General features: G+C 46.6%; 1 protein-coding gene across 1 annotated transcript in view; it reads right to left on the reverse strand.

Moving 5' to 3' along the window:
- SFMBT1 (Scm like with four mbt domains 1) overlaps positions 1 to 13,530 on the reverse strand; it is a 320,697-nt gene that overhangs the window by 64,213 nt on the left and 242,954 nt on the right. The gene's annotated exons all lie outside the window — the stretch shown is intronic.

Here is a 13,530-nt window from a genome sequence, read left to right on the forward strand (position 1 = left end):
GATAGACCAACACAAAGTGGCACATATTTGTGAGGTAAAGAGAAAATAACTGCCCACGGGGGTCTTCAGAACACGCTGAGATTTGTGATGTGCTTTTAAAAATTGGAACTCTGAGAGTATAAGTGTTGGTTCACATTAGTGCGATCACAGAGATTGCATGTAATTCGGAGCGCACTGCTCCTAAATTACATGCGATCTCTGTGCGGTGCAAATTTCAGCCATACGGTTTGTATGGCTGAATTCGCACCGCAATCGCACTAAACACGCACATGACCCTTTTTTTAATCTGTAGCAGTATCGGATCGCATGGTGGTTCACACTAGTGCGATCCGATTCTGTGCGAACTTGCAGATCGCACACTGCGATATGCGATCTCAACTGGGGGTGTCGTTAACTTTTAATTGACACCCCCTGCCTATCGCATATGGCAGTGTGAACTGCCAGGGGTGCGGATGCGATGCGGGAAAACGCTGTATATTCGCAGCATTCCCGCATCGCACAAATGTGAACCGGGACTAATACTTACCATGTTTTTATACAAAAAATTATTTGTCTCGGGATAATGCACTGGTTGTAGTAAATAGAGTCCACCTGTGAGTAATTTAATCTTATTAGAAATACAGCTGTTGGGGGCGTGGCTGGGTAATGGTGGAGTGAGGTGGTGTTCAGCGTGAGCTCCTGGCCGCTCCCTCCCTGAGCGTATGATCAAGCCGGATCCCAGTATGAGCACAAACACAGCCGAAAAGCCTTTGAGGAATGCCAGCTAAAAAGCTCAGAGCCCGGGGAAGCAGCCGCCAAACACGAGCGCAAACCCGCATCCAGGAAGGAGGAACAGCGGGAGAAATAGGACGCTACTTCACCGGAATTAAGAAAGCGGAATACAACGCTCCGGAGCTCCCTGAGAACGTGAGTGCGGGAGAGGAGAACGGGGAGAGCACGGCGGTTGGGCAGCCGATGCGAGCGCCATTGGGGGAGATCCCTGCAATAAGCGAACTCCTGGTGACCCTGGAGAGTGAGACAAGGGGAGATCAGGAGATGGAGAAGGGAGCTTGGGAGACGGTGGCACAACTGACCCAGAGGACCTCTATGGAGGGGGTTGTACAAGAGGCTACGGAGGGAGCAAACAAGGTGGTGGGTTGGCGGCCACACACAAAATAATGAGTGCTGCAAACCTGGAGCCAGACATGTGGACATTATTAAGATCACTACCAACTAAATTAGATATAGAAAACGATGCTGAAAATGGAAGAAACACATCGGTGTGAAATGCAAGAATTGCGCAAGGAAGTATGTGGTATCTCTGATAAAGTGATTACTGGAGAGAAAATTGTAACAACTTTATCTTGCAGAATAACAGAAGTTGAAAAATCCCAGGAAGAATATACGGACATGGTGGCCTCTATGCAGCTAAGGATGGAAGATTTGGAAGATCGGAGCCGCTGGAACAATCTTAGGCTAAGAGGGCTGTCGGAACAAGTGAAAAGAGACCAACTCCAGGAAACGGTAGGAGATATTTTTTCTAAAATAATAGCTTCTAACACCACTGCCGTAGTACTGGATAGGGTCCATAGAGCCCCGGGATTTAAAATGGCTGACTCCGATAGACCAAGAGATGTAATCTGCCGGGTACATTATTTTTCTCAAAGAGAAGAGATCCTTAGGAAGGCATGGTTTAATGGCTCTATTGAACATAATGGGGCCAATATTAGAATACTACCAGATCTGTCCAGAGCCACACTCACCCGCAGGGCTATATTACGCCCAATATTGGAAAAGGCCAAGGCGTTGGGATTCACGTACTATTGGGGCTACCCGTTAATGGTCACATTTCATAAAGATACCACATACTATACCTTGCGTTCTAAGGCGGACCTACATGGCTTGTTTGAATACTTAGGCAGAGAAGAAATACAAGTAGCCAACTGAAGGGCAACCTTACCCCAATACCTGGAAAAGAACATTCATAGAAAGAAAGAATCCAGAAAGCACAGAAACTAAGGAGAACTTTTCTTGAAATAAGAAGTAATGGACTCAGGATGGACGTTTAAATAGGATCTTTTCTTTTTTTCCACCCTGAACTCAAATTATTATTATTTTTTTTTCCTTCCTCTTCCCCTTACTTCTCTTTGCATTGATCTTTCTCCTCTGTCTCTCTCTGCATTGATCTTTCTCCTCTGTCTCTCCTCTAAGTTTAGAGGAGGGAGGGGGTAGGAATATACCAGCGAGATGAGGGGAAAGGCATGGTATAAGATGAATGTCATTAGTTCTACCTCTCTCTCCTTTCTTTTTTTTTGGGGTTTTTGTCTACTGAGATCTTGGTATGGGTGATCTCACACTTTGGAAATATGAGATGAAACCTTCTTTTTTTTTTTTTTCAAAGATAGGGAAGGATAAGAAATGTTCCCCTCCCCTTTCTCTCTGTTCTCCTCTGTTATCCCCCTTTTTTTTTTTTTTTCCCCCATTGCTCTAAGATGTAAGGGGTAGAGGGGGTAGCTCTCTCCCTCCCTCCCTCCCCCAGGAGGAATTTATAGGAATTGATCAATGAAAATGAGTGAGGAGGTAAACACCTAGACATAGTCATTTAATTACACGGATACACCCAATTGATAGAATGGACACTTAGGCCTTGGGCCCTTTTTTTTTTTAATGTTACATGCTACACATTTACACAGATGCACACATTTAAGTTATGGATACCTTTTTCCTCTCCTTCTCTAACTCCTTTTGGGGTAGGAAGGGATATCCTCTTCCACGAGGGGTTTTTTCCTTTTTTTTTTTGGGCACATGCAGAGGCAACAAAGAACACCAGGTATTATTAAAAGGTTTTACCACTTTTTTTTTTCTCTCTCTTCTACCCTGGGAGGGAACACAAATTCACATTTGATTTGTTCGGTTTGGTTTGTTTGTTTTTATTAAATTTTGTATGGAGTGTTTAGGGGATAGTGTATATATAAATGGATTTTTGTAAAATCTTACAGTAAAATCCTTTTCTCTTAGCTCATTGACAGACGTAGTCCTCGGTGATACAGCACCTTCGGGTTATGTTGCCTCCACAGGAGTAGGACTAGACAGGAAATAAAATGCTCTGGCCACACCCTAGGGGCAGTCCCCGAGGGTATATCCTCTCTCTCTCTCTGCCACAGCAAATCAGTTATGTCACAAAAGCAGTGTTTAGAGAATTTAACCCAACCCAACTCAAAAACAGAGGGGCGGGTACTATGTCTGTCAATGAGCTAAGAGAAAAGGATTTTACGGTAAGATTTTACAAAAATCCATTTTTCTCTATCGCTCATTGACAGACGTAGTCCTCGGTGATACAGCACCTTCGGGAAGTCTCAGAGCAGTATCACAAATGAGGGGTGGGAAAATGGAAATCAAATCCAAATCTAGAAGGCCCAACCGGTGCCAACTAGAAGTTTACAATGCTCATCCTTAATGATGAGACTCAACAAAAAAATTTTTCAACAGAAAAAAACCCTCGAGGTAGACCACCGGTCTCCTCAAATTGCGGCCTGCAGCACTTTGCGGCCAAAAGAGGCATCCGCCGATGCCATCACATCAATTTTATAAAATTTTGTAAAGGTATGTACCGACGACCAGGTGGCCGCCTTACATACCTGGGCCACTGACGCCTGATGGCGAAAGGCCCAGGAAGTACTGAGCGCTCGAGTGGAGTGCGCCCTAACAGGGAACGGAGGACTCTGACCCTTAATAGAATAAGCCTGTACCACCGTCTGTCTAATCCATTTGGCAATGGTCGCGGCAGATGCAGGCAACCCCTTTCTGGGGCCATCCGTGATCACAAAAAGTGAATCCGTCTTACAGAATGATTCCGTAGCTTTCAGGTATACCCTGATTGCCCGAACCACATCCAAGGAATGCAACGCATGTTCCCGATGATGATTGGGCTGAGGACACAAGGAAGGTAGTACAATATCTTCATTCAGATGAAAATCTGAAACCACCTTAGGAAGAAAGGATGGCTTAGGATGAAGTACTACCTTATCCCTATGAATCACTAGGTATGGGGACTGGCATGATAATGCAGCCAGTTCTGACACCCTGCGAATAGAAGTGATAGCCACCAAGAAGGCCACCTTCTGGGATAAAGTAAGCAAGGGAATCTCCCTGATGTTTTCAAAGGGAGGTTTCTGTAGAACCGACAAAACTAAATTAAGATCCCAGGGCGGTAAGGGCGCGCGGACTGGTGGAGCCAGGTGCCGCACCCCCTGGATGAAATTCCGCACCAAGGACTTGGTAGCTAAAGGTTTCTGAAAGAAGATTGCTAATGCTGAAACTTGACCCTTGATGGTGCTTAAGGCTAGTTTCTGCTCAACCCCTTTTTGCAAAAAGGCCAATATTCGAGTCACCGAATAGGTACGTGGAGGAAATCCTAAAGATTCGCACCACGCAATATAAGTCTTCCATGTGTGATAATAGACCTTGCTGGAAGTCGCTTTCCTTGCTTTAATAAGGGTAGGAATGACTGAAGCTGACAACCCTCTGTCCTTCAGTACTTGGGTCTCAATGGCCAGGCCATTAAAACCAGCGACTGTAAAGCACGATGGTAGATTGGTCCTTGAGACCACAGACACTCCCTGAGACGAAGTTCCCACGGAACGTCTGCGACTAGCATGTCCAAGTCGGCCAGGCCGGCTTGACGAGGCCAGCCTAGAATTTCTAGGACCACTGGCGCTGACTGGATCTGAACCAGGCGTCCCTAGAGCTATCTGGCCCCGACCATCCGAGAAAGTCTGGTCGTTTTCTGTTCCCACACATTTATCAGATACTTGATTCCTATCAGGAACGGTGATCTTTTCTGGTTGAACCTCAGGGACCGAAGTCACCCGGCTAGAGGCTTCTTGGTCTGTCTGGTCAACCAGATCCGATTCCTGTGGGGAATAGAGACTAATCTTAGGAAAAGGTAAAGGAAAAGATCTATTCAGGGAACGGTGCCTACCGCTCCCTGTAGTACTTAAATGTTGGAAGGGAAGAATCGCACCGGTAGTAGTAGTCGATGCTCGATCTAATGTCCTGAATACCGGTGAAAACGTCCCCCCACCCTCAACCCGGGTGGGGGCGCACCTTCAGGCTGTGTAATCCTTTGCTTCGGGTTTGGCTGAGTCGGTCCTCTGTTTGTCCGACCAGCCTTTCTTGAACCCTCCTGGAGGAGTCTTGCCTTTCCCGCTTGTTCCAGCCGGGCATACAAACTCTTTGTGGGCGGTAAAGAAAGGTCCTCGCTTGTTGCGAGGTCCCTTAGCTTTAGCAGCCTGTGGCAAGAAAGTGCTCTTGCCCCCAGTGGCGTCCTTAATAATTTCATCTAGGGTGGCCCCAAATAGGCGATTCCCCTGAAAGGGGAGATTCGTCAAGGTCTTTTTGGAACCTAGGTCAGCTGACCAGCATTTTAACCACAGCACACGTCTGAGGATTACCGCTGACATAGATGCATGCCCTAATAGGGGGGTAGCATCCAAGGCTGCGTCACAGACAAACTGTAGCCCTTGTATAATCTGTTCCATCAAATCAGATGTTCCCTGGGGGATATCTTTTCCCCTTAGGTCTTGGCGTACCAATCTCGCCCATTCCGTTAGTGTCTGGGAAACTAGACCAATAACAATTACTGGTCTAAATGCTGCCCCTTTCAGGGAGAAGATAGTGCGGGACTCCGCTTCCATCTTTCGATCCACCGGATCCTTAAAGGACGAAGTGTCCTCCACTGGGATAACCGTGGCTTTATTCAGCCTGGAAATAGGTGGATCCACCACTGGTGGTACCGTCCATTTCTTAATGATGGATTCCTCAAACGGATAGCGTCTAGCAATACGCTTGGAAATAGTAAAGGTACGCTTAGAATGCTCCCATTCTCCTTTAATTTTATTACCAAAACACTTGGGTACAGGAAAAACCTTCACCGTTTTAATGGGCTTGTTAGTACCAAAGGGAATCTCTGTTTCAGTTGCCTCTGCCGGTGAAACCTCAAGTCTTAAGGTTTCCCGCACCGCCACAACTAGTGCGTCCACCAATGCTTCTTCCTGAATTATAGCGGGAGAAAGAACATCCTCCTCACTGTCTGAGGGAGCTTTACCTGAGATAACAGCCCTTGCAGAGGGAGCTGCAGTGACCATCTCTGAATCCGAGTCAGAGGTGTCAGATAATATAGGGGTAGGCGGGGGTCGCTTTCTTGACCCCCGTCCCTGACAGGCTGCCTCCACCCGAGCCACCAAAGACTCCAAAACTGCTGTAAATGCATCCATACTCTGTGCACCGGCGGGTCCCGTGGCCCCCTCGAGGGAAACAGGTGGGGGTATTTGTGTGGCAGGGTCCATGATTATTCCAGTAATTTCCCGGAAAATACAATTCAAATTTAAATAAAAAACGTTTTTTTTTTTTTTCAGACCCCCAGCGCCACAAAAGCCCCTCAGTGTTACCTGCTAGGGATCCCTATCGATCGAGAGAGAGAGAGAGATAGACCCCCAGGCTCACCACTTGATGCTCAGAGTTCACTGCAACAGGTTACAGCGCTGTGTTCACAAACAGGAAGTCTTTTGGCTGGCTGCCCAGGAAGAAAGGAGGCGGCTCCGCCCCTCTGCACGCCTTCCGGAGCCTCCCCTAGCTCCACGAGGTGTTTGGATCACCTCAAACATGGCCGCCCCCATGCTGGAGACACGAGGCTACGCCAAAATGGCGGCTTCGTGCGATCTAGCAAACAATGGCGGCGGTTAGTACCGAATAGCGGCGTGACTGCAGAGCATCACAACACCTTCTCTACATGGGGATTTAGCCTGGTCGGCGGTACCGGCCCTGGCGGACCGCATGGCCGTTCGGAAGGCCTGCTATCGCTGGAGACTTGACTAGGAAAGCAGTCTACATGTCCGTGGCTACTGACTGGTAGGATACTTATATTATCACAGTAAGATACCCATACTGCCACTAATTACAATCTTTTTTAACATGTTTACAATTAGATTGTCAGCTCCCAAACCAAGCCTCCTGGCTTTTTGCACATAAAATCACACTCAAAGTAGGGGGATCTGTGCCATGTTATAGGATAGAGGGGAACTCATCCTTACCATACAGAGAGGGGCCCGCGTTCACCACAAGACCCGTCAGGGGAAAAGGGGGAACATGCTACTCACCATACCGGAACCAGGCGGGCACCAACTCCTGACAGTACCCCTCTCCACCAGGGCGGGAGGGCTGTCGACCAATACGGACGCCGTGACTCATGGTCCTTGGCGTTTCAGCGAGACGTTTAACTCGCGGGGTCAGTCCCTCCAGTGGGACTATGTCGCGGCCGACCCAGCGCGGAGCTATGGCCTGCAGGCGCTCGTAGGCTGAACTGGGGTGACCACCGGATCTCAACATCCAGCCCGTCGCCCAGTTCAGCTTTCTTGCTTGAAGATCTCACAGGAACACTGGAGAAAAAAGCTGTCTAAAAAATCTTTTTAAGAAAAAAATCCTTCCAGGACCGAAGATCCCAGCAAGGTATCTAGGTCCTTACTCCTGACTAGACAGAAAAAAACTGATTTGCTGTGGCAGAGAGAGAGAGGATATACCCTCGGGGACTGCCCCTAGGGTGTGGCCAGAGAATTTTATTTCCTGTCTAGTCCTACTCCTGTGGAGGCAACATAACCCGAAGGTGCTGTATCACCGAGGACTACGTCTGTCAATGAGCGATAGAGAAATATATATATATATATATATATATAAAAATTTTTCTTCTCTGTGTCTAGGGTTCTGAGTGAATTAAAGATCATATTATTTTATAGCTTTTGGGAAGGACGATGGAGAGACGGGAGGGAGGGGAGGAGGGGAGGAGAATGGTGTCTTGAAAGGGGATATGATAATGGGGATAGAGGTTAATAGAATAAAGGCAATATGTGTTGATAAATAATTTAAGAGTCATGGGATCTGGTCAGGTCCAGGGAGGGAGAGGGCTGAATCTTGCTCCGTAGATTGCCTCAGCCACGGACCTAATTAGGTAAACGCACACGACACTCGAGGTTGTTGTGTGCGTTTGAATAACAAGTTGTTATATAGTGAAGGGAGGGTGGGATAAGTTTGGGCTTCTGGGTTTTTTTTTTTATCCTTCCTTTTTTTCCGTATCCCCTTCCTACTTCCGGGTTTAAATGGCAACTATAAAGATTATGACATTGAATGCAAGGGGTCTAAACACACCCAAGAAGAGACATATGTTACTAAATGATCTGAGACGCTCCCAAATAGACATAGCACTAATACAGGAGACACATTTTAAAGAAAATAAAGTACCTATATTCAGAAATAAAAATTATCCGTGGGGATACCATTCGACGAATAGAGAGACTAAATCAAAAGGGGTATCGATCCTTATTGCCAATAGAATACCATGGACCCTGCATGAAACACAAATAGATCTAGAAGGGAGGTAGGTTTTTGTTAAGGGATCAATAGGAGATGTGAAGGTAACGTTGGCAAACATACATGCCCCTAATTATAATCAAGATACTTTCCTTACAAGGGTCCTGATTAAATTGTCAGATTTTGTGGAAGGACAACTATTATTGGGAGGGGATATAAATACCCCCCTAAACCCTTTGATGGACACTTCAGTAGGACGCTCTTCAAATCTCCCACGAACCGGTAAACGTATAATTTAAGAATTATATAAACATCAACTTGTGGACGTATGGCGACTAACGCACCCTGGTGAAAAAGATTATACTTTTTTGAATCAAAAAACAAGTTTATTGAACTGTGTAGAAGTACAACATACATCAAAAAGAAGGAGCAAAGACAAGTGCATAGTCATCCATACAGTAACAGGCGGATAAAGCATCGAATCTCAAAATAAACCCATAAGGAGATGAAGGCAAACAAATCCCACTCCACCCCCCCAAAACAAAAAAAAAAAAAAAAAAACAGAAGAAGAAGGGTCCCCCTGCGGTCCAAGTGATTCCAGTCCAACACTGTAAGATACACAAAGCAATAAAGTACACAGCGTCCCATCCAACAAGAGTACAGTAAGAACTACTACTGGTCCCCAAGCAGCACATAGCAAAGAGAGAACAGCATCAGGTGGAGCATGTCAGAGACGACTGCGGCCACTTATCCCAAATCTTGTGATATTTAGCAGGGCAACCCCTATTAACATAGATAAGTTTCTTATATGGCAAAGTGGCATTTACTTCGGCAATCCAGGAGGCTAGTGTAGGGGGTGAGGATTGCTTCCAGCTGCGCGCTAACAGCTTCCGGGCACTAAACAAGGTATCAAGCAGAAATATCAATGAGCTCTTATTAACCTCCAGATCTGGGAATAAACCCAAAAGACATTGCCGAGGATCCAGTGAGACCGGAGAACCCATCTGGTCTCGCAAAAAGTGAACCACCTGTTGCCAAAAACAGTTGACACGAGGGCACTGCCAGATCAGGTGCTCAAAGGTACCAGCGGATAGGGAACATTTGGGACAGTCCGGGCGGGAAGGGTCAAACTTCGCTATTCGCACAGGATTAAGATATGCCCTATGCAAAATATAGGTTTGTGTTAGACGGTCAGACATCTTATGAGACACCAGCTTACCCACCTCCAGCACCTCACTCCAGTCCTCATCATCTAACTCCCCAGCACACTCCTCCCAGACAGGCTTAAGGGAATAAGCCAGCTTCGTAGCAGATGGGGTAAGCAGCATGTCATAAAATAGCGAGATCAGTTGCCTAGGTTCATCCCCCCGCAGGACCGACAGGACATCTAATGATTGTAATTGGGGGGACGTACCATCAAACTGTGCACGCAGGGAATGGCGCAGTTGAAGGAACCGGAAAAACATGGAGTTGGGCAGTCGAAATTCAGCCTTCAACTGATCAAACTGTTTAAGACGGCCATCGCGGATAGCAGGAGAAAGCTGATAGATGCCATGCTGTATCCAAATCCGCGGGTCCGGAACTAGTAGGAGCTCTCGGAGATGTCTATTAAACCACAGGGGGGTGTCTTTGTGAAGGGGAGAACAGCCCAGTTTCGCCACTGCCAGGTCCCAAATCCGCTTGTTGCGAAATGCATACGTGAGCCTACCAGGGCTACCAACCGTGCCCCGAAGAACGCGCAGGATATCACAAAAGGGATGGGGGAATTGGCCAGAGGACCCCGCACAGACCAAGGACTCATAGCGGTGTCTTTCCAACTTATCAAAATAAAAGAAATGGGATAGCTGTGCCGCTATATAGTACAAGCCGAGATCAGGAACCGCTAGGCCGCCGAGTTTGGTAGGACATTTCAGGGCCCTCCAGGACAACTTGTGCCTGGAGGAGCCCCAAACAAAGGACTTCAGAATAGACTCCAGGATGCGGAAATACTTCAACTGGATGTAAACCGGTGAGTGCCAGAGAACATACAATATATTGGGTAGCAAGATCATTTTAATCAAGCCAATACGGCCCATAACTCCTAACGGCAACTTAGACCAAACCTGAGTCTTGCTCTTAAGTCAGTGCAACCAGGAGCTCAACGTTCAAAGGTACAAAGTCCGACAGGTCTCGAGAAACATGAATCCCTAAATATCTAATAGAGCTAACTCTCTGTAGAGGCATAGAGGCTTGTTCCCGCGGGGGGGGGAAGAGGTCAATGGGAAGGATCTGAGACTTATCCCAATTGATTTTCAACCCAGAAAAGGTCCCAAAGCTCTCGATAAGGCGGAGGGCAGTAGTGAGGGAAGGCCCAGAGTCAGCGAGGTACAGAATCATATCATCGGCATATAAGCCAACCTTTTCCTCCAGGGATCCAGAGGACAGACCAGTGACACCAGGGTGGTCTCTCAGAGCCATTGCCAGTGGTTCTACCGCCAAGGCATATAGCTGGGGGGAAATGGGGCACCCCTGACGTGTCCCCCTAGAAAGGGGGAAGGCGGCAGAGGTCCACCCATTCACCACCACCCGCGCTCTCGGGGAGGTATACAGTATAGAAAGCCACTTGATAAAGTTTGGGCCAAAACCAAAGCAACAAAGGCATTGCCACAGGTAGGGCCATTAGACTGAATCGAACGCTTGGCAGCATCTAAAGAAACCACCACACTGGTGCCAATCTGTGAGTGAGAAGCCTGAATGTTCATATGTAACCGTCTGGTATTGAACGCAGTATTCTTCGCAGGCATAAACCGTCTGGTCCGCATGCACTAACAAGAGAATCACCTTGTTCAAACGCAGGGCCAAAATTTTGGCTAGGATTTTAACATCCGTCTGTAATAAGGATATTGGTCTGTAGGAACCCGGCTGACTGGGGTCTTTACCCGGTTTAGGAATAAGCACAATAAGCGCCCCCTTCATGGAATCAGGCAGGGTATTAGCCTCGAAAGCCACCTGATACAATTTGAGAAGCCTGGGGACCAACGTCTCAGAAAACGTTTGATAAAACTCAATCGGGAGACCGTCTGATCCAGGGTCCTTAGAGCGTGCAAAGAGAGACAGTGCAGTTGCAATCTCGTCTTCTGTGATAGGTGCCTCCAAAGCCCTAAGCTGCGTGTCTGTCAGGGTAGGAAAAGTAAACTGATCAAGAAACGAAGAAAGCTCCTGAGTGGAGTACCTCGCCCCAGTCGCGTAGACTTCACTAAAAAAAAAAAAAAAGGTAACGAATTTAGCCGATACAGCAGCCGGCTCCGTCACAAAGCTCCCCAAAGGGGAAAGCAAAGAGATCACGACCGGTGGTCTAGAGTCAAGGTGAGCTAAGTATGCCAACAACCGACCAGGGCATTCACCCTGCTCGAATAGTCGCTGTCTAGCAAAAAACATACGACGTTTAGCCCTCTCAAAGTTTAGTTGTTCAGTCACCCGAGATTGTAATTTAAGATCAGCCAAGCCAGCAGGGGAAGGGACCTCCACATATCCAGCCTCCAACTCCTGAACCCGGGCCAGGGCCTGAGTGTAGGACAGTTCAGAAGTGCGCTTGTGCCAATTAATATGTTCACTCAACAAGCGCCGGCAGTGTTTTTTAAACATATCCCAGACAAGTAGGGGGGAGGATGTACCCGCGTTGGAGCTAAAGTAGAATTGCTATTCGCCCGCTAGCTTAGCAAGATCCGTCAAAATAGTCAGCCAAAAAGGGTTCAATCTCCAGGTCGGGGCAGGAGTCACTACCGTCCTACTAAGCGTTCGCACAATACGGGGCATGATCAGAAAGAATACGGGGACAGAAGCTCGCCCCCCGTAACCTAGGGAGGAGGTGCCGGGAAACTAAAATGAAATCAATACGAGACATGGAAGAGTGAGTGGGAGAAAAACACGAATAAGTCTTAGGGCGGGGTACAGATGTCTCCAAGTGTCCACCAGAGCAAAGTCCGTCAAGAGACGGGCAAAACGAGTATCACGAGAGGGGTAGGAAATGCCCCCAGAAAGATTATACTTTTTATTCATCTGTACACAGAATATACACAAGAATAGATTATTTTCTCATCCCCCATAGACAGTTACACGCGATAAAAAAAATAGAGATCGGAAATATAACATGATCGGATCATGCACCAATTATCTTACAGTATTCACTCTCTGAAACTCTATCCTTTGGGAGTCAGTTCTGGAGATTGAATGAGAGCCTCTTACAGACACCGGAAATCCTCAGTGATGTAACAGAGGAATTAAAATTTTTTTTTCAAATAAATTAGACCCCGGGAGGAAATCCGGGTATTCTGTGGAAGGCCCATAAAACTGTGATCCGGGGGGTGCTGATTAAGCATGGGTCGAGGATTAAAAGGGAGAGGGAGAAACAAATGGTAACATTGTTTTCATCTTTACATGAGCTAGAGAATAATCACAAAAGGAACCCAATGCCCAGCACGGAGACAGAAATTAACCGTGTGCGGAAACAAATCACAGACCTGTTAGGTTATAAAGCTAAAGCATCCTTGCAGAGGAGCCGTAAAATAGGATACGAATCAGGAAATAAGTGCGGGAAACTGCTAGCCAAAGCGGTAAAAGACATGAAATTGGCTACATACATTCCTCAAATTCTATCGTCTAAGGGTAGTAAAATATCACTGCCCAGACAGATTATCCTCCTTATATAATTTAACAGATTATTCACCATCCACAACACAGATGGAAGAATATATAGCCTCAGCTCAAATGCCTAAATTGTCGGAGGAAATTTGCAAGGAACTGGATTCACCAATAGAATTAATAGAAATACAACAAGCCTTGAATATGATGAAGACTGGAAGGGCGCCGGGGCCGGACGGCTTTACCCTTCAGTATTACAAGGTTCTTTTCCCGATCTTGGGACCATACTTGTTAAAATTATTTAATGATGTTGGGCGAAGACCAGTTTTTTGCAAAGACACGTTGAGAGCACATATCATGGTTTTACCTAAAGAGGATAAAGATTTACATTATGCGGAAGTTACAGGCCTATATCACTCCTTAACACAGACTTAAAACTTTTTACTAAAATAATAGCATCTCGATTAACTCAACACTTACAATTTTTGATTCATTTGGACCAAGTGGGTTTTATAAACAATAGAGAGGCGAGAGATAATACTACAAAAGTATTGAATTTATTATTTGAAG

The sequence above is a fragment of the Pelophylax lessonae genome (assembly GCF_965119305.1).
Source record: "Pelophylax lessonae genome assembly, chromosome: 8".
Taxonomy (NCBI): Eukaryota; Metazoa; Chordata; class Amphibia; order Anura; family Ranidae; genus Pelophylax; species Pelophylax lessonae.